General features: G+C 34.0%; 1 long non-coding RNA gene and 1 pseudogene across 1 annotated transcript in view; both read right to left on the reverse strand.

Annotated features, from left to right (window-relative positions):
- Positions 1–23,602, reverse strand: part of LOC144249067 (uncharacterized) — a 244,635-nt gene extending 221,033 nt beyond the window's left edge. The window contains exon 1 of the long non-coding RNA XR_013342136.1: positions 23,526–23,602. This is a non-coding gene — a long non-coding RNA (uncharacterized LOC144249067). The remainder of the gene's footprint in view (positions 1–23,525) is intronic.
- Positions 13,160–14,884, reverse strand: LOC113197020 (uncharacterized; annotated as a pseudogene).
- Positions 23,603–23,626: the final 24 nt, after the last annotated feature.

The following is a 23,626-nucleotide window of genomic DNA, read 5'->3' on the forward strand; positions in this document are numbered from 1 at the left end:
TTATCATTTTCATTCTTTGGAATTCTAGGAAATCTGAGACTTTATAGTAAACAATTCCTTTTTGGTGGGAGAGGTACTGGGGATTGAACCAGGGGCAATCAACCACTGAGCCACATCCCCATCTCTAGTTTGTATTTTATTTAAAGACAGGGTCTCACTGAATTATTCAGCACCTTGCTTTTGCTGAGGCTGGCTTTGAACTTGCAATTCTCTTGTCTCAGGCTCCCAAGCCACTGGGATTATAGGTGGTGCCACAGGATATAGCAACATTTACTTCTTTTTTAATCTAGTTTACATTCGTTTCTGTACCTTAAGACCAAAAGAATTTGACAGAATAAACAAAAGTGCATATAGTGGAAAGCTTTAATAATGCCACTTCATATGAAAGGTTGGAATTCCAGCTAGATTACAATTTTTAATTGTGTTCCTGGGATAACCCCCACCTGACAGTCAAAACAGAGTAGGAACATCAGTCCTACAACCTTAAAGAATTAAGCTCTTCCAACATCTTGAGTGATCTTGAAAATGAATTCTCTTTGGAGCTTTTCCATAAGATCCAACACATTTATTTTGACCCTCTGAAAGCCAGAGCAAAGAAACCAGTTGACCAATCTGGACATCTGACCTGTGGAACTGTGGGACTGTGAGAAAATCAATTTGCATTGTTTTAAGCCACTCAATTTGTGGCAACCTGTTAAGCAGTGATAGGAAATGAATACATTATCTCAGTCCATATACCTGCCACTGAATCTTCAGGTAACTATAATCATGATAAGGATCCAAAGTAAACCTAGCCCGATTGCTGATCCATACAACTATTTGATGATTTAGGCCACCAAGATTCTTCGGTTTATCAGACATTAATAAAAAGCTGATAAATAAAATAAAAATAAGTACTGAAGATTGGAGTCTGCAGTATTAAAAATCTGGAACAGATGACACTAGCTTTAGGATTAGGTAAAAGGTTGAGCCTTAAAAAGCATAAAGTAAGCTGTTAGTGAAGTCCCCCTCACCAAAAAAAAAAAAAAAAAAATTGTGAGGAAACTGCTTTAAGAAGTCAGGAGAAGGAATCATATACCTAGATGATATATCCTGATGAGGGTATCTGTAGTAGAAAGCAAACAGTCAAATCCCTAGGAAACAGAAACATGTAAAGATGCAGACAGAAAGAAGGTCTAAGTAAAGGAGATTGAAAGGTTTTTTGTTTTTTTTGTTTGTTTGTTTGTTTGTTTGGTTTTTTTTTTAGGAGAGTAGTCATGTAACCAAGAAAGAATGATCCAAGCAAATCAACATTCAAAGAAGAGGCCAGAAAGCTGTGAGAAATCTGACAATATGGATTCCAGGATTCTTAAATATACGTACTTTTGACTTATAGTTGCACTTTCATCAAATTATCCTACAGAAAATTAGAGAATTTTTTAAATTGATAGAAATTTTCAAAGACAACCATAACATATTAAGTATTGATTAAATAAATGATGACACAGCCATATTGTGCATTTACAAAATGTTGGATATTGGTTGGCATTTCAGCAAATAACAGAAGGAAGTTCACTCTCATACCTCCTGTTTCTCTACTTCTCTAAAGCAGGCCATAAATCCTAGCTTATAGCAGTTTCTCCTCTAAAGCAGTCCATAAAAGCAACCTTTCCCAGATGTAGGTCATAAAACCCTCATTCCAGAGGAGTACACCCAATTTCTGGAAGAAAGGAATGTTCTCATCTCTGAAGTAAGACACACCAAGAATCTGAACAAATAGGTCTCACTAAGTTTCCTCTAATTTGTTAACCTTTTGATTTTCAATTGTACTTCTGCATAACTGTCCATAAAATATACTGATTTCCATGTTTCTTTGGGTCTTCATTTCTAAAGGCTACCATATCATGTAAAACTTATATCAAATAAACCTATATGCTTTTTTTCTTGTCTATAAGAGTCTCAGCCATAAACCATGCAACCAGTGAGGAAGACATTACATTTTCATATGTGTGTTTGTATGTATGTATATATATATGTGTTTGAATACCTTAAATAGATATACATGAACATGTATCAGAAAAAAAATCTTAACATATATAATGATATCTGAACATATTTAAATACACACACATAATGTTAAAGGAGTCATCAGCATAATTGAATAATATTTTTTATTATTTTTTCCTTTATGTTACTATTTTAAAATTTTCCTATTATAAATAAATGTAAGGCAAGCTTCATTTTTTTTAAACTTTAACATTAGTGAAGACATCTTTCTCTGCAAAGAGTGCCAAGAAATACTAAATACCACAGAAAATAATTTTTTTAAAAAAGTGATTATTTGACCTGGCATTCAATAGTTTATTCACAACTTAAGAAAAAAACCCATTTTATTTGAATTTGAGACTCCTGGAGTTAATGAACAGGAGTCCTCACTTCAGGAGGATGACATGAATACAAAACAAGAAAACGCGGATAAAGAACTTAATGAGTTCTTGATCATCACAGAGTAAATAACCAATGAGTACTAGTTAAAAAATTTTAGGGGAGAATAATAATACCCATATTATAGTATGCATGCTTTGGATTCAAGTTACCTTCAGCAGCAGATCTTTTAGCCTCTTTCAATCTGTTTCCTCTTCTGTAAATTGAGGACAGGTGCATGTACTTCATCCAATAATAAAGAATTAAATTTGGTAACATACATGATGCCTAATCCCTAACATTGGTTTAGAAATATTTCTGAATGAATGAATGAAGGGATAGTGAGAGTAAACTGACATACCCCTTACAAGAATCTTGGCTGTGAAATGAAGTATGAGTGTGGTCAGTATATACAAAACAGAGAAAGGGAGCATGATTTCATGGCAGGAAAAATTGAATATATTCATTTCATGAAGAGAAGAAAAGAGTGAAGAGTGAGAAAATCTATGAAAAGAGAAATGATAACTTAATGAGAGTGAGTGGGCTCTAAAGCATAGGAGATGCATTGACTTTAGTCTATGTTCCTATGGGAAGGAAGGGATAGATATTGATGTAGAAGAACCAAATCCTTAGGAAAAGATTTTCTTGGAGTGGCCTATGTTGAGTGACCTATCTGAAGCTTGAACAATATTCATGTTGACTCATAAGTCTGTAAGCATCTGCTATTATCATTATTAGGGTTTTCTGTTCTTGGTGTTTAAAAAAAAATCCTTGCTTTCACCCTCAAAAAAGAAGCAGTAAAATAAGTGGAAACTTAGAAAGGTACCTCATTGAATAAAAAAAAAATGAGAGAAGACATTTACTTACAAAATGATTGCCAAGATCCAGATAACGCTACATAATTAAGCCTCAATAATTTGAATTCCAACTTCATATAAACACTGGGTGACACAAGCTATGGGCTTGTTCCTCAGTACTTCAAATTAACATTTTCAACATTTATAATTTGGGGGGTTGTGTAAAGGAAACATTTTAAAGGTATTTTTGGTAGGTGCTTTGGCTAGCTTCACTGAATCTATTCATTAGTAAAAGGGAGCATTCTCCACTGGTTGCAGTCAAAACTGAAGGTAAACTTACTGGGTAAACACTCCAGTTTACTTGTCCTGATAAATTATTTATGATTATTTCACTATACACAATAGTTTTGTGAGATAAGTTAATAAATAACATATGGAAACTAAGTAGATGGTCAGTTATCTCTCAAGCACTATATAACATTGAGAGGTACTCAAGAGAATTTTAATTTATGTAGCTTTATTCTAATTATCATTATCATCATCACCATCACCACCACTGCCATCACCATTTTATTTTCATGTGGAATAAAAATTTATCCTAGAAAAAAGCATTAACATACTTCACATTTAGTAACTATAATGTCCCTTATATTAGTCAAGGTTCTCCAGAGAAACAGCAACAATGACGTGTTTGTGTGTGTGTGTGTGTGTGTGTGTGTACACAAACATATAAAAAGAGACTTATTGACTTATTTTAAGGAACTGACTTGTGATTATGCAGGCTGGAAAGTACAGATTCTGCAGGGTGGAGCAAAAATAAACAGCATGTTGACCACATATATGAACTTCAGTGTAATAATTACATAGATATTCACATGCGTGAGAGTGCATGTATGCATACATATTAAGAGGAAAAATAGCTGGCCATGGTGGTGCATGCCTGTAATCCCTGCAGCCCAAGAGGCTGGGCAGGAGAATTACTAGTTCAGAGCCAGCCTCAGCAACTTAGCAAGGCTCTAAGTAACTTTGCAAGACCCTGTCTCAAAATAAAAAATAAAAAAATGGGCTGGGGTTGTGGCTCAGTGGTTAAGACCCTCTGGGTTCAATCCCTAGTATAGAGAGAGAGGAAAAGTAGATGTGATCTGTAAGCTAAAGTTCATTAAAATTATAACTACACATTTGCTATTGTGGCAAAATAATTCATCTCCCTCTGGTAAGGATTTATTTTGTCATGAGGCATACTACACTCATTTTGATGATGACTATTTGCAAACACTGGAAATTTTTTCTGTAGATACAAAATAAACTCTATGGGTTGTTAGTTACTTTGGGAAAAAAAAACTCTTCATACATAAGTACTAGCCATTGCCACAATTGTGCTTGTGACAACCTACCCCACAACTAAGAGGCGTAAAACAACAATCATTTTTTTCTTGTTCACAAATGGGTATGCTGACTAGAGGTTGGCTTATTTAGGCTGATCTTGGCTCCAAGTATAGTATAAGTTGAATCTCTCTCTCTCTCTCTCTCTCTCTCTCTCTCTCTCTCTCGTACTCATGGGACTAGTGGCCTACCCAAGATATATTATATAACAATAACAGAAGTATAGGAGAGTAAGCTCAATTGCTGCATTAATTTTCAAACTTTTACTTGTATCATGTTTGCTAATAGTGCATAGGGCAGAGCTGGTCATATGTTCAAGTTCTAAATTAAGAGCTGAAGTAGTATATCCCACACATCTAGTAGTATATCCCATTCATTTTATTTATTGTTTTATTTATTTTATGTATCTGTGTATGTGTGTGTGTAACTGAAAGGTTACATGGTGAATGATTACAGGTAGGTGAAGGGAAACAATTTACCCAAACTCTAATTTCTTATAAATGCTGATATATGTATGTATATATGTGTGTGTGTATGCAGGTAAGTGTCTATCTACATTTCCACTATTCCTGTGTATGTGTGATTATATATGCTTCCATATATTACATATAATGCATTATATAATATATAATAAAATTATATTTTATATATAATTTTATTATATATTATATAATAAAATTATTATATAATATATATAATATTTATATATATATATTATATTTTATATATATATATATATATATATATATATATATATATATATATAAAACCACCAGTTTAGGTGGATATAGAAGCTCAAAAGAAAAGAAACCAATACAGCAGGTAGGAGACAAAAGTAGTGCTCAATTCTTAGATATTTATTTTTCTTATATGTACTTTGAACATAATCCAAAAAAAATGAACTATATGAATACATTGAAACCACAATTGGAACCAGGGAAATTAAGATACAGGTTATTGCTGGGCGCAGTGGTGAATGCCTATAATCCCAGTGATTTGGGAGGCTGAGGCAAGAGGATCATGAGTTCAAATCCAGCCTCAGCAATGGCAAGGCACTAAGCAACTCAGTGAGACCCTGTCTCTAAATAAAATATAAAATAGGACTGGGACGTGGCTCAGTTGTTGAATGCCCATGAGTTCAATCCCTGGTACATTAAAAAAAAATTCAGGTTATTTCTTGTCTCATTAGCACGTGCATTAATTCAATGAATGTTTAGCTGACTTTCCCAAATGGAAAAGACAAAATGAGATGATTTTTAGATTCTCTTTTGTTGTTACTTAACAGAATAATCTCTATAATCTGTTTTTTTACTCTTCTATTTATAAAATATTATTGGTTTTTCATAACTGATGGCTCTCATTCCATTTCTTTTCTAATTTATCTGGTCTGCTATAAAGAAATTAGTATAGTTGGACAAACCAATGAAGATTTTCAGCAACCTTGCCATCAGGCATTCTATAAAAGTGGCTGCCGGCAATATTCTTCAATTGAGACATTTAACATGAAACTTTGATGTGACTATTTAATGAGATGTATAAATCCAAATTTGACCAGATATGCTTAGCATCATATTTAACTGTAAATTTAGTTTTCAGAATCTTTCAAGATGGCAGAATAGAGAACATCACTTTCCTGGCTGCTCTGTGGTATGAAACCAATAAAGCAGATAAGCAGCTAACTTCAAGCAAGGTGGGTGAATAAAAAGGAGGGCGGAAGCTAACTGGGATTTAATATCAGACATTCAAAGTAGATTGGGGACTCAGGAGGTTGGATATAATAAAATAAGAAGGAAATCCCTAGCACCATGTGTTGCAATGGCTGGAAGCAACAGCCAGAGTGGTTCTTTTGTGAGCAAAGTGGAGGGAAAAGGGAATTAAAAGAACCCACATTTTTAGGAGGCCTCAGAAGTGTCTGATTATGGAGAGACCAGAGATCAAAGACAATGTCCAACTGGCCTGAAAGGTGTGCTGCACAATATACTTCTGAGGGAAAGAAACCACATCTCCCAGGGTTACCCTCAGAGAACAGAGGAAAAAAACCATTCTGCAGCCACAGTGCAGCAGACCACCAGCTGGAGGAGCTGATTCCTGGCAAACCCACATGGCATGACTTAGAGTATACCTAAGTGACCAGGAGAAAATCAAACATGGAGAGGGGTTTACACAGGGGATTACTGGTCATGAAAACCCACCTGGCTTTCCCCATTCTCATCCAATCCTGCCGATTGCAAGACTGGATGGGTGACATGTGCAAGACTGGAAATATGAAAGAGCGGGCAGAAGAGATTGGAGTTTAAGGACTGAACCCAAGGAACCAGGAAACATGGAGTCTGCGGGTGACAGAGAGAGCTAAGAATTGGCTCCTCCACTGCATGAGTGAAACCCATGGGAGATGGGTGGGGTCCAGTCTTCCAGTAAGGACTGGCAACTCTTGGGCCCTGGAGTTGTGCTGATTTAAAATCTTCAGATCAATCGCCATTCAAGCAAGAACCTAAATACTATGTAAGCCTAAACCCCACCTTCAGGAGTTCTGCATATAGAATTCCTCTTACAATCCAGCAACCCAACCCTGAGGGTAGAGAAGGCATCACACTCCAGCACTCTAGGCCACCCCACCTACCACTGCATGGGAAGCTGAGAATCATGTGACCTCCAACGGAAACAATTCTTTAACTTTTCTTCAAGATCTTTTTTTATTTCATTTTAATTTAATTTATTTTTCTATTTTCTCGGTTTAACTGTAACTTTAATGGTTCATGGACACATACCTACTCATATATTTTCTTTTTCTCATTTCTAGCATTTTGAAGCTAGTTATTTTTTTCATGGATCAGTATTTTGAGAACTAGGATGTTTGATTAATATAGTTCAACTTTATTTTTAATTTTTTAATTATTTAAATTTTTGCTTTATACATATTTTTTTCTCTTACTTATCTATTTCCCTTGATTGGCCATTTAGTGGAAGAATAGAGAAAGACAATCTCTAGTGTTCTCACTTCATACTTCCTTTAATTTTTAACTTCTATTTTCTTTCTTCCTCCCTCATAACCATCACATTCTACATCATTTCTGTTCTCTCCTTTTTACTACTTGAAACTGTAAACCTGTTTGCAAACTTAATGTTATTACTGTGGGTAATAACTAATCACATCATTTCTGTTTATGTGAAAATTAACACTGTAGATGTCATAGCAGGAACTATTTGATTTAATGCTACATATTGTTTGCAGTGGTTGTCATTATTTGTCTCCCTGTACATGGTGAGGTGCTGGAAACTTTCAGGGACACTATTAAGTCCACAGGGTAGAAACTCTACTGTCTCAGATCCATGATGTTAGATGGGTAGACACACAAACAACATGAAAAACAAGGGAACAAATCACCCTAAACAAACCAAAGATACTTCAATAACAGAATCAATCAAAGGTCATTCCATTCTGTTTACAGTAATTGTACATCAACAAGACATAACATTAATAAATATTTATGCACCAAACAGTGGAGCATCTACATACATCAAACAAACTCTTCTTAATTTCAAGAATCAAAGAGATCCCAAGGCAATGAGAGTGGTTGACTTTAACATGTCTCTCTCACCATTGGATAGATCCTCCAAACAAAAAGTAAGTAAATAAGCTATAGAACTAAATAATACAAATATTAATTTAGATTTAACAAATATGTGTGTGTAAATAACATTTCATGCATGAATGACTGAATACACTTCCTTCTCTAAAAGAAGAGAGCTCCTTCTCTAAAACAGATATTTTAGGTCACAAAGTAACACTTAGTAAATACAAAAAAAATAGAGATCACAACTTTCATTCTATCAGATTGTAATGAAATGAAATTAGATATCAATGATAAAATAAAAAATAGAAACTACTCTAACACCTGGAAACTAAATAATATGCTATTAAATGACCAATGGATAGCAGAAGAAACCAGGGATGAAATTAAAAACAAACAAACTTAGAAGTAAGTGAGAATAGTGATACAACATATCAATCGCTGTGACACTATGAAGGCAGTGCTAAGGGGATAGTTCATTGCATTGAGTTCATTCATTAAAAGAATAGAAAGTCACCAAATAACCTAACATTACATCTCAAAGCCCTAGAAAAAGAAGAACAACTCAACACCAAAAGTAGTAGAAGGCAGGAAATGAATTAATATCACAGCCAAAACACATCAAATCACATGAAATTAAAACAAAAATAAATTTCAAAATAATCAATGAAACAAAAATTTGGCTCTTTGAAAAATAAAATTGAAAATTCAAATTACTAAAATTTTTAAAAATTATTTATTTATTTACATGAGTATTATTATTATTATTATCTTACATTACAATTCTTTTTTATATATATTTATTTTTTAGTTCTTTGTGGATACAACACCTTTGTTGGTATGTGGTGCTGAGGATCGAACCGGGCCGCACGCATGCCAGGCGATCGCGCTACCACTTGAACCACATCCCCAGCCCCCGCATTACAATTCTTAATACACCTTTATACCACAATTTACCATATCTCTGTATACAAGATATGTTGACACCAAATTCACACCTTCATACATGTATTTTGTATAACCATAAGGGTCTCCTTCCACCATCCATGCAATTTCCCTTCTCCCTCCCTTTCCCTCCCACACCTCTTCCCTATCTAGAGGTAATCTTCTTCCCATGATGTTCCTCCCTACCACATTTTGAGTCACCCCCCTTATATCAGAGAAGACATTTGTCATTTGTTTTTTTGGGATTGGCTAACTTCACTTAGCATAATCTGCTCAATGCCATCCATTTCCCTGCAAATGCCATGATCTTATTCTTTTTTAGTGCTGAGTAATATTCCAATTCTTGATAAAAATGGAAATATCACCATGGACACTACCAAAATTCAGACAATAACCAAACATTACTTTGAAAATGTATACTCTAATAAAATAGAAAATCTTGAAGACATCAACAAATTTCTAGAGACATATGACCTACCCAAATTGAATCAGGACGACATAGAAAATTTAGACAGATCAGTTTTAAGCAATGAAACTGAAGATGCCATTAAAAGCCTATCAAAAAAGACAAGGACCACACAGATTCTCAGCCAAATTCTACCAGATCTTCAAAGAAGAACACACACCATTCCTTCTCAAATGATTCCATGAAATAGAAAAGGAGGGAACATTTACAAACTCTTCATTATATGAAGCTAATATCACCCAGACACCAAACCAGACACAGAACATCAAGGAAAGAAAATTTCAGACCAATATCCCTGATGAACTTAGATGTAAAAATTATTGATAAGATACTGACAAACTATATAGAAAACACATATCAAAAAGACAGTGCACCATGATCAACTGGGGTTCATTTCAGGGATGCAAGTTTTGTTCAACATATGGAAATAAATAAATGTAATTAATCACATCAATAGAATAAAAGACAAGAATCATATGATTATCTTAATAGATGCAGAAAAAGCATATGACAAAATATAGCATTCATCCATGTTCAAAACACTAGAAAAACTAGAGATGGTAGGAATGTAACTTATTTTAAAAGCTTTAGATGCTAAACCCAAGACCAACATCATTCTAAATGGAGAAAAATTGAAAGCATTCCCTCTAAAAACTGGAATGAGAGTGGAATACCCTCTTTCACCATTTCTATTCAACACAGTCCTTAAACTAGTCAGTATAATTAGACAAAAGAAAGAAATTAAAGCCATATAAATAGAAAAAGAAGAGCTCAAACTATCCCTATATGCCCATGATATGATTTTATATTTAGAAGACTCAAAAATTTCACCATAAATCTACTAGAACTCATAAGTGAAAAAGTAAAGTATCAGGATATAAAATTAAACATCCATAAATCAATTGTGTTCCTATGTAACAATGATGAGTTAGCTGAAAAAGAAATTAGGAAAACTCTCCCATTCATAATAGCCTCAATCAATCAATCAATCAATCAATCAATAAAATACTTGGGAATCAATCTAACAAAAGAGGTGAAAGATCTCTGCAATGAAAACAACAGAATGCTGAAGAAGTAAATTAGAGAAGCCCTTAGAAGATCTCCCATGTTTTTGGATGGGCAGAATTAACATTGTCAAAATGGCCATACTACCAAAAGCACTATACAGTTTTAATGCAATTATAATTTCAATAAAAAATTGAGATACTTAATATACTTTTTTTTAGAACTTCATCTTCAAAATCTTGTTTGTATTTTCCATTTAACACCATTTTCAGAATGAATAAAGAAACTGTGGTATATATACACAATGGAATATTATTCATCATTAAAAGAGAATAAAATTATGGTATTTACAGGTAAATGGATGGAGTTGGAGAATATCATGCTAAGCAAAGTAAGCCAATCCCAAAAAACCAAAGGCAGATCGTTCTCCCTGATAAGTGGATGTTGATTCCTAATGGGGGGAGGGAGGGTATGGGAAAAATGGAGGAACTTGGGGCCAAGGGGAGGGAGAGGAAGGGAGGGTGAACGGGGGCAGGAATGATGGTGATGGATATTATTACCCTAGGTACATGTAGGACTGCATATATGGTGCTATGCTACATCATGTACAACCAGAGAAATGAAAAGTTGTGCTACTATTATGTACAATGAATCAAAATACATTCTGCTGTCATATATACCTAATTAAAATAAATAAATAAATAAAATACCTCAAATTCAAGTGATCAACATGTTGCTAGTTAATTATAATATTAAGACAGTGCAGGTCAAGTTCACATTTCTACATTTCATTACAGTCACTGCTTTTCTTTACCCATTTTTTAAACATATTAAATGTCTACTATGTGACAGGCACTATAATAGATAGAGGTAGGATGGGAATGAGCAAAATCTGGACATTGTCATAAGTTTATCAATACATTATAGTGTATTTAATATCCCAATGTGTAGAGCCTTGGCAACATCCACAAATTGTAATATTTACACTTTTGAAAATTGTTCTACTCAAACTGTCTATAATTTCATCATTAATTTTCATTAGAACATTAAAGAAATTTTCAAGTACATAAAAACTCATAAAAGAATTGCAAAAACAAAACAAAAAATGCACATGCAACATTTAGTCATCTCTTTAAAAAATATATTTTTTAGTTAGAGGTGGACACAATATCTTTATTTTATTTTTATGTGGTTCTGAGAATTAAACTCAGTGCCTCATGCATGGTAGGCCAGCGTTCTACCTCTGAGCCACAACCCCAGCCTTAGTTGGCCATCTTTCTACCAAACTTCTGATATCCTCCTTTTTGCTTTTTTTTTTTTTTTTTTAAAGAACTTGTTACTGGGGATTGAATGGAGGGATGCTTAACCACTGAGCCACATACCCAGAATTTTTTACTTTTTGATACAAACTCTCAGTAAGTTGCTGCAGCTGGCTTCAAACTTGTGATCCTCCTGCCTAAGTCTCCCAAGTTGCTGGTGTTACAGGTATGTGACAACATGCCTGGTACCTATTTTGCATGAACATTTAAGGGACTTTCCAGATATCATAGTATATAGTGTATAGAAATTTCAGAATTTATTCCTACCAAAATGCATTTTGCATAACCAAATGCTATTTTCCACATCCAATGAAAACATAATTTCTTAATATTATCTACTAGTACGAATATTCCTATTTCCCCAATTGTTGTGAAAATGTCACAACCTGAAGAACCATTCTTTCATTGCATTTGATATGTCTCTAATGTTTTTTTCAATATCTTTGGAGTCCTAGATCCTTTTTCCAATATCATTTTATTGGTTGAAAAGCTGGGTTACTTCTCTTGTAGAATCACCCACATTTAGATTTGTTTCTTGTTGTGTCATGACATTTGTTATTCCATTCCCTGCTTTCTCTAAACTTGGAGTTGGATCTTCAAGCTTAAATTCAGTTTCAATATTTTTGGTAAGATGTGTGTATTTTATTGCATCACATTGGGAAGCACATAAGATTTTCTTGTACTACTTCTGATCAGTGGATTCAGATGCTGTCAACCTGATCTGTTCACCATAACACTCAAGTCAACCTGTAGAACTGGTTGTATATCCATTATTATATGTTACAAGATGTTTTTTTTTCTAATAGAACTTTCTAATTCTATAATTCTTTCTGCATTCATTAGCTGGAATTCTCTAACAAAGAACTTCACCTTATCAAAGTCTGGTTTCCTTAAATACAGTTTATATAGGAATTACAAGCTAAATGACTTTTCTTTCTTTTCATCCATTTTCAGCGTGAGCTGGTGCCCTGGCAAATTTCAAAGGTACACTACACAGATAGAAGAATAGGGATGATAAAAGGTAAAGCCAAAAGGCTTTCACATTTAGTTCTTTAACAAAGTTCCTTTCTAGAGAGAATTTCCTGTAGTTTAACTTGGTTTGATTGTGAAGAAAGGCTTCTAGTCATTAAATTAACAGATTGTTTCCTTTAAATAAATAAGTTATGAGCATAAAGCAAAAGGGATTTCTACATTCAAAAATTTTCCTCTATGGTTTATTTTCTAATGCTCCTTAATACTATATTCACATTTGAAGGATTCTTATAATTATTAAGTTACATTATGAATTTGCTGGTAGTAAGTAAGGTGTGAATGTTGTCTGAATGCCTTCTTGCATTCTAAACATGTTTAAGGTTTCTTGCCAGAATGAATTCTCTAGAGTTGCATAAGCGGTGCATGAAATCTAAAGTCCTTTCCACATTCCTTACAGTCATAGGGTTTCTCGCCAGTGTGAATACTCTGATGTTGAATAGTAAGAGCAGTCTGAAAGTCTTCTCACATTCCTTACATTTATAGTTTCTCACAAAAATAAATGTTCTGGTGTTGAGTAAGTTGTGAGAACAGCCTAAAGGCCTTCCCAGATTCCTCACATTCATAAGGTTTCTCTACAATATGTGAATGCCTTAATGTGAAATAATTTCTTTTTGTTTTTAATATATATTTTTCTTAGTTATAGATGGACAAATACCTTCATTTTGTTTATTTTTATGTGGTGCTGAGAATCAAATCCACTGCCTCATGAACGCGAAGCAAACGTTCTACCACTGAGCCACAAACCCAGCCCGTGAAATAGTTTCTGAGTAAGATGAAAGAACTTCTCACATTGCTTGCATTTGTAAGGTTTCTCACCTGTATGAATTCTCTGATGAAGAGTCAGGTTGTAACCACAACTAAAGGTCTTCCCATACTCCTTACAATCATAGGGCTTCTCACCAGTGTGAATCCTCTGATGAAGTTTAAGTTGTTGCCCTACTCTTTAGGCCTTTCTATACTCCTTGCAGTCACAGGGTTTTTCACCTGTATGAAGTTTGTGATGGATTCGGAGGCCAGTACTGCAAAGAAAAGCCTACCCACATTACTTACACTCACAGCACTTCTCATCAATGTTAAGTCTCTAGTGTTGAGTAAGACGTGCATACTGTTTAAAGGTCTTCCCACACTCCTTATACTCATAAGGCTTCTCACCAGTGTGAATCTGCTGAGTAAGTTGTCCCTGCACTCTGAAGGTCTTCCCAAATCCCTTATGTTGATAGGGCTTCTCACCAATATGAATTCTCTGATGTACTGGAAGGTCTGGGCTACATGTAAATATCTTTACACTTTTTACATTCATAGAGTTTGCCAGATGTATGAATTCTCTGATGTCCACTCAGGCCTTGTCTAAAGGCCTTTTCACATTCTTTGCATTCATAGGGTTTCTCACAGGTATGGATTCTCTGATGGAAAAGTAAGTTGTTGGCATACTCTAAAAGCCTTCCCACGTTCCCTGCATTCAGAGTGCTTTTCTCTATATACAATGCTTTTCTGATATACAGCAAGACATGTGAGTTTTCTGTAAAGGGTGTTTTTTTTTTTTTGGTTTTTGTTTTTTTTTGTCACTTGCCTTTTTCCTCCAACATTTCATATTCAGTCTTTTCCAAAAAAGAAATAATTAAGGATACAACTTTTAATTATTTCCATTATTTCTCACTGAGATAAGTTCATTTCATAAATACCATTTTCTTGAAATAACTTTTTAGTGTCATATTTAGATTCCAAATCTAGGTTCCATCTTCTTTTTACATCTATCACAATCATCCAGGGCTTTTTCCCTTGTTCCAACAGAGTAATCACATCTGCTTTAGAAATGGAACATTGCAGTGTTGAATTGCTATAGTTCTTTAAAATCACATCTCCGTACAAATTCTTCTCAGAGGAGTTCAGGTATTCGCAACCCTCATGAGAAAAGACTACAGTCACATCTCTGAACATCACCAAATCGTAAGCCATAATTTTAGAATTTCAAGAAATGGTCAGCTTTCCACAAGGTTCATTTACTGAAGGAGGAGAGTCCACAGAGGCCAGAGAATGCTCAGTCCTCACTGGTCCCTGAGAGCTGCCCAACCCCAGATTCCACAACTCGCTCCTGGAGAGTGCTCAGATTGGCCCACCTTATTTAAAAATTTTGTGAGTAATCTCTATAAATGTTTTTGAGAATAATCATAATATAAATGAATTTAAAATATAATTATATAACAAAAAGTTCTTCCTCAGTTTACTTTATGCTTACTTGAAAATATATTGTTGTACCATATATTATGCCAAGATGTTGTCGTTGCTGCTAATTTGCCAGATAAATATGAGTGAGATGAATGAAATTCATTAAAGGCAAAATGTACATAGGTAGTTTGAGGCTATAAAGTTAGTACATTAACATATCTATTTTGTATAAATTTTAGATGATTTGATATACACATATGCTACTAAGAACCTTTTATTTTTATCTATTTTTAAACTTACACATAAATGCATAAAATTCATACAAATTGTTAGAATAGTGTGATGATTTTATACATGTATACATTGTGTAATGCTTAAATCAGATTAAACATATTTATCTCCTCAAACATTTATCATTACTTTTTGGTAAATTTTTTTTAAATAATTTCTTCTAGCTTTTTGAAATGTGCAGTTTATTATTGTTATCTATGTGCAATAACACCAGAATTTGTAATTTGAAAAAGAATTATAATCACACAAAAAGATGTGACCTGAATATTGCTAAAAATTTTAAGGCAAAATCAATAGTATAAATGGTAATATTTAATTTTTACAAATACATGTATTATAGGTAGAGTAAGCATTAGAATTATTCCAAGTTATTAAAAAAAACTTTATCAGTGGTTGGTTGCTTATACTTTTTTTTTTTCATTTTGCTAGTAAGTATAAAGTTTCAACAATAAATATTAACTTTAAAAATAATAATGTATAATTTCAACTGAGTTATAATTATTTTTCAAAACTGGTCTTTAGGGTGACTAAGTATGGGATATTTATGGGACATAACATAGCTGAAAAACATACTTGCATGACACCTTCTCCTTATAATAGCTCATCTCATGAAATCCTCCCTGAGGTTGGATTATAAAATAATTTCACGAATTACATTTGAAGGAGAAATGGAAATGGGATAGTAGGAATAGAGAGGAAGCTGAAGTCAATTCTAAGTCTCAAAATTAATACTATATATTCCCATGATATAAGAAATCACTCTTGATGAAATGTTTCCTTCCATTTTGAATCATTTAAGCTGAGAAAGATTATCAGTATGTTTGAATCCCAGCTACCATCATTAATAGTTTAACTTGAAAAATAAAGAAAGAAATTTAATGTCAGCAATGGAAATATGAGAATAATATATAATCACTTTTCTTACTAAGGAGAGGTGTTTGTATCTCTGCAAAATTAATATGCTAAAGTTCTAATTCCAAAATGATGGCATTAGGAGAAGTAGCCTTTGGGGTAAAGATTAAGCCTTGAGTATACTAGTGTCATTACAAAAGAGGATTCAGAGAGCTTCTTTTCCCCTTCTACTCTGAAGACATACTGAAAAGATGCCAAGAGACCAGGAAAATACTTCACCAGATCCTGAATCTACTGGTGCCTTGATTTGGACTTATTAGCCTCCTAAACTGAGAAAAATATATTTTTGTCACTAATAGATGCTTAGTGGTATTTTGCTAAATCATCTCAAATGGACTGATTGAAATAAGAGAAAGGGAAGGGAAAAAGTTTCTTTTGGTCAAAAATATGCCACATCCAGGAATAAAGAATAAAAGAATATTTTAAACATTTTTAAAGTCTACATCATTAAGTAGATATTATTTCAAGAAATTAATAAGAACATAATGACTCTAAATACTACTATAATGAAAACTATTACTGCTGTCTTAAAATGCTATTGTTCATTTTTATATTCCCATAATTTGAATATACATTGATAAATGTAGCTTACAAAAGCATATGCGTACACACACACACACACACACACACACATACACACACACATACTTTAACAATTATAAGTAACTTATATATAAAATTTTGATAATTCAAAAGAAAAACATTTAGAGATTGGTTATTTCATCTGTAGGCTACTGAATACTTCCTTATACTAAGAAACTTGTTTGTTAATCTTATCACACAAATATGAGGTTGGACATGAACAAAAGCAATGGTCTAGTAATTTATTTTCCAAAGATGGCACATGGAGAGTTGGAAGAGAACAAAAAGCAGTATAAGCTTTACATCAAAATCAAATGACCAATAATCTGAAAATAATGGCAGAGTTCTTGCTCAGTAATGGAGCATAGCAAGGATATGATAAAGAATAATTTATGTTCCAGTCAAAATAAAAAAATATTTTGGAATAATCAGGTAAAGGGCTTGAGACTGAAAGAACTAGGAAACAATACATAAAGATTACTTTCTAACATTGCTTTTTAAATAGAAATTAAATTACTATAGTAACAAGAGATTAGTGCAAATAATATCACTATGCAAAAAATAAACTATTCAGGAGGGTTACAATATAATGGAAAAGCAGAAATATCATATAAGCCACCATTAGTTATGACTAAACTTTTAGCTTTTTATCATTTAAGTAATCTATAAAAACATGTATGACAATTTCCCCTATTTCAGCCCTGCTGTCTTTAGTTTATAAGGGCCTAGTGCTAGTAAAACTTTCATTTTCCTAGGATAAGGCTTCCATCTAGTGACAATGGATGGTAACTACAGAAAATGGGAATGTGCTTTATGTACACAAAACACCTGTTGGTGTTCTTAAATTTTAAGTCATTTTTTAATTAATTTGAAAAATATTCATAGAGTTCCTATTATAAGCAGAAATTTGGAGATTCAATTATGGAAAAATAATGTTATACTAAAATTCTAGTGAAAAAGAATGTTTTTTTAGTCAAATAATTACCAATTAAATATAAAAACAATAAATATAACTTCTATAGAACTTTTATGACACAGAATCTCTGCCATACTAATTCACTTACTACCACCACTAAGCCTATTAGGCTGGACACTATCTCCAATCTACAGATTTGAAACTTATGGCAGAGTAGTTAAGTAACTTCCTTTATATATACAGTAGAATACGAATATAAACCCCGGTTGTATGAATCCCCAAATTTGTTCTTTTAGTCATTTCTAAATGAAAAATTGAAAGACTGATAAATGAAAAGATAAACAAATGATGAGACAACCTTCATTATTTATTCATCTGTTTATCCATTCAATAAATATTGAGTATCTACAATGTGCCAGGTACTACTTTTGGCCTGAGGATAAAGTAGCAAACATGATAAAGACTAGCCTAATGGAGCTTATGTCTTAAACATGCACATACACAGGCATTAGCATGTACTTTCTAGGCTGTTATAGTACAAGAAATTAATAAGGCAGGATAAGTGATTAGGGATGGGTACATGAGGAAGGCACTGTTTGCAGAGTAGTCATGGAAATCCTCTGTAAGGAAAAGACATCTGAATAAGGATGAAAAATATGAGCATCTGGAAGCAGAATACTAGAAAGACAGTGAATGCAAAGGCATCAGGAGGGATTCCAGTTAATTGTGCATCTCCACCTCCACTGCAGCAAGAATGACTAAATGACTAAATCTCATGAAGCAGCATAGTAGGACAGGAGATTTTAGAAGTGCCTAGAAAGACTTCATAGGACAAGATAAGTTCTTTAATTGGTACTGCAACATTCCAGATAAAGGATAAAGATTAAATTGAATAAACAAAATAAATTTACAAATGATTATATGGGAAACTATGTAATAACAAAAAATATAGGATATGAAAGGAAAGACCACATTTAAATAAGGATTAAGAAAATCATCACCTAGAGGGTGGCATATGCAGCATATACGAGCATATAGAAATAAAAATGAATCTTCAAAAAGAAGGAAATAGTTCAACTTCCCTGCAGCATGAGGTGAATATAAGAGTAAAATATAAATTAAGGCCAATGGAAGCACTCAAAGGATTAGGGAGATAAAATTAATCCCTCCTTTATTTTTTATTTCTTCTCTTGGCCTTATATAGCTTCCAGGAGAGTACTGTAACAACTCAAGTTATGTACTGGTTTCCATCTACTGTACATGTCATTTTAATGTCTTGGAGAGTGCTGGGCACAGAAAATGTTCAAAATTTACTCTTTAATCATCTTATAGACCACCAGACAATATCAGATCCATGGATTGATAACGTTAGGTTTATTAATTTGTTATAGTAAGAGAGTCTGCACATTAAAGTAATGATGGGGCATTTTGCAAAAACAAAGGAAGTGTTCCAGTGTTCTTATGGTTTGAGAGTAAGGTACAAATGAAATTTAAATGAATAGTTCTCTGATAGGTTAAAAGCAAAGGAGGGTTGTGTTAGGTGGAGGCCAGGACTGAAAAGTGAGCATAGGGTCCTGTTTTCTCGAAACTATAGAAATGAATGTCAACTCTTGGTCTGAAAACACATTATCTGAAGCTTTGATTTGAGAAAGAAACAGGCAACTACTCTGTGTCATAGTGCTTACATAGTTCAGCTTCCCAGTAATGGTGAAAAGTTCCCATCTCATTAATATTTTTAAAATGAGGTTTCTGATAATCTATGGATTTAGAGAATTAAGTTTTTAAGTGTTGTCACTGTAATTAATTAACAAAAGAATTTTTGTATCTTTATATATTGTAGCTTTTCAATATATTTGAATTATTAAAGCATGATTTTAAAACATCAGTTTTGCTGTGAAGCAGGAGCATAACTATCTTGGGAATGAATGAGGAAGAAAGCAAAGGAACTTAGGTAAATTGGGGACAAACCATTTGTTCAGACCACTTGTAGGCTAGAACTAAGATTCTGGAGCTTTCCTGGAAACTGATAGTCTGGCCAGAAATATCACTTAAAGAGACAGCTGGACTCACTCTATGTGACCCCACCCAAGGAGTCTATCTGCTGGAATGAATGACTGCAAGTAGATGGAAGCAAGAACTAACACAGAATTATGGGTGTCAATCAGAAAGTTCATCACTGATATCATGAAACTACATGGCATAAATTCTTCAGGTCCCTCTTAAGGGACCTATATATTTAGTTCCCATCAATAGCCAAGAGAGAATTTACTCCCTATGCCCAGAGAATCTTGAAGCAGAAAGAGAAGGTGAAAGAACAGAGAAAGCAAGGGCTATATCTCCCACCCTGCTGCAGTCCCTGAGATCAAAGGACATAATCCTAGAAGTAAGATTAGTATTTGTAATTGGATTAAAAGTGAATTCTAAGTAGTTAATTGTTTTAAAAATCAAATGAATAGGAAAGCTAGGGAATATTATAAGGAAGAGAGATCCTCTAGAGCATGTTTGAAGCTGTAAAATAAAGTTTTTGTTTCTTCATTTTTTTGGTAGCCCACTAAGTTCAAGTAATTTAACCATTCAGTAAATTAGTGACATACAGGTGCTTTTACTTCAATGAAATACATTTGAAAAAATGCTGAAACAAAAAGCATATATGTACATTTTATCTGAATAAATAAATATTCAGTTGCTTTTCCAAAAGATTGTGACAAAAATTTGCCCACATATGCACATCAATATTTGATTGACTATACCAAATATTTTCCAGTTTGATAGTTATAAACTAATATCTTCCTGTGGAATGGAATCAGTATTCACTTTACTACTGGTGAGGCCAATCATCTTCTCATCTAATAATGGCTCATTTACAATTCTCTTTTGGAAAATTACCTGCTTATATCCTTTACATACTTACCCATTAATTCTTTTCCAAAATGTTTTAGTGACCTATATTTTCTGACACTTTATCACTTGTTTATATATTTTTTTATATTGAGAGGGTGATCTAGCTTTATAGTTTCACAGAAAGGCTATTTATGCTAGTACCATTTATTGGCAGAAGAATTGTCTTTGAATGTTTAATATATTTCAATTTTTTGATTGATCAATAAACACTTAAATGTATAAGCATATATGCAGGTAAATATCCATTTGGGTTGCATGTTTTTAAAATTCTGTATGCTAATCAAATCAATCCCTAATTACAAATGGACTTAAGCAAATATTCTAGAACAGGGTGCTACTTCCCTACCTTTTATGGATTCTATATCCAAATACCAGAAATAAGCAAGTCACATTATATTATAAGAGGCCGATTTTCCTTGCAGTAGCCAAAATTTCAGGAAAATTATACTTTTGTTCATCTGGTATTTAAAGGTAAAGAATAAACCTATAAATAACTATGTGTGAAATTCGCACACAATCATCTATAAAAAATAACACAGCATAATAATGACATATTACATTTATCATAATTTTACAAAGAAATCTTTAGCCTTGTTTCTTAAAATCATCATACAAATCAATGAATATATAATACCTGATTGCCAGCAGAATATATTTTATTTCTTGTGAGTTATATTAATTACATGCTCTAACATTCAATGATCATCAAACTATTTGTAAGATTCTGTGTCAATGATGGGAGAATGGGGATATGAATATATCAATTCCTGTCTTCAAGGAGCTTACCATTGATAACAAAATCATTTTTATAGATGTAACTATAATAAAGCCTAAGTATGATGACTTCTATGCTAGATGTAAAAAGTACTGCAAAAACCAAGATGAAGATATTGTACTTTGGGAAAAAGGAAAACTCTTTGATGGTGGTTATTTTGAATTAAGTTACTAAATTTTGAGATAGCAATAAAAAACTAAAACATTGAAAAATATGATCTCTAGGGCTGGGGTTATGGCTCAGTGGTAGAGCACTTACCTAGCATTTGTGAAGCACAAGGTTCATTCTCAGCACCACATATAAATAAACTAGTAAATAAAGTAAAGGTCCATTGATATTTAAAAAAATATTTTTAAAAATCTGATCTCTGGTCTTTTAGCCCCTGTAATATAGAGAAGACAATGGAAGAGGTAGAGAGGGTGTTGGCTGACTGTAAACAATTTAATGAGGTCATATTTAAACGACTGAAAGAAGGAAGCTAATCAAGTAAATAATTGTGAGAAAGGATTCCTGAGTGAACAACAAGTGCAAAGATCTGAGCTGTGGGTCTGAAGAGCATAAGAGCCAGGTCATTGGTGGTCCACAGCAGTGTGAAGGAGGTAGAGAATAGATATCAAAAAAGTAATTTGCTGGTGAGCCAGATCATGTCAGTTCTTATAGAACAAAGAAAGAGCTTCATCTTTTTCTCTGAAAAAAAGCCAGTAGAGAATTTTGAGGATTTAACAAAATCATTCTGGTCTCTGTGATAAAAATATATATGATAAATAGGCTTTGCCACTGTAAAAATAAATACTAAACTACCAATGTATTTAACATAAAAATCTTATTTTCTACTTATGCAAACTTGAGTGGGAGTCAAGCAATTCTGCAGGGCAGTTGGCCAGTTGTCACTTACATACTGACTTGTTATTCTTGGCAATATTTACCTTGTAGTTCTACCATCTAAACGTGACCTACACACACACACACACACACACACACACACACACAAAAGCTTCCATTGGTTTACCCTAACACACACCTACAAAAAACCAAAAAACAAAAAAACATTGGTTACCAATTTTTCTTCGGATAATCAAGTTTCTTACCAAACGCTAAGGCTATCTCTGACTACTGAAAATTTGGGGATGAATTTTTCTCCCCAATCAGTGCTCCAGGAGAACAGAACTGACAGCATAACTTTGATGTATTGTTACATCTGCTACACCTCTCACAAGCACCTGTATAGCAAATAAAAAGACCAGGAAGAGGCATTTCAGTTCTCTACACTGTAGCAGCTGCACCTAGGGTGGTGCACCTGGGGGGCTGGATTTCTGACCTTCACTCTATTTACTTTATAGGCAGAATACTGGATCAGAGTGTCGACTTGGAGTCAGACTACAAAGGATCAAATCCCACCTCATGTATTAGCTGTTACAATCCCCTTTTACATCAGTGTCCTCAAAAAAAGGGGGGAAGAGTACCCACATTATGTGTGTGTGTGTGTGTGTGGGGTGAATGAGTGCTTGAGCATGTTTGGTTATGAGGATATCTCTTCCTAGAAGCTGATAATTCTCTGAAATGAACACTGGCAGGCTGTATGCTCCTGTTAATGCAAGGAAATACTTTCTGTCCCTTACACGGAGTTCTCCTGTTGACACAGACACTAAGTGTCTACAGATCTGACTACAGAACCCGGCTGCCTTTGGGTTTTACAATCCCAAAGTGTAAGGACACACCCCATATTTCTGCAGAGTTAGCCTCCTCCAGAGCCTGTCACAGTCACTTCCTCAAGGCTGGGATTAAGAGCCCAGAGAGCAAAGGCTCCAGAGCGCGCGCCCGCGCGCGCACGCACGCGCACACACACACACACACACACACACACACACGCGCGCGCGCGCGCGCGCATCGGCGAGTCCTTCTGCCCTTTAGTGTACACACGTTCTTTTATTTACGTGACTCGGGGGTGTTTGTTTCTCCTTTAATTATGAATTTTAAAAATAATCCTTCTATTTCTCAGGGCCAGTTTTTGTTTATAGTACCTTCGGCAGCTACCTGACATTTAAAACCTCTTACTTTACCTTCGCCGTAGCACCTCCTACTTCGGTTTGTGGGAAGTATCACCGCCGAGGGCCCGCGCGACCGTGGCTCATTATCGCGAGAAGGAGACAATCTCTCGCGG

This window comes from Urocitellus parryii, chromosome 11, assembly GCF_045843805.1.
Source record: "Urocitellus parryii isolate mUroPar1 chromosome 11, mUroPar1.hap1, whole genome shotgun sequence".
Lineage (NCBI taxonomy): Eukaryota > Metazoa > Chordata > Mammalia > Rodentia > Sciuridae > Urocitellus > Urocitellus parryii.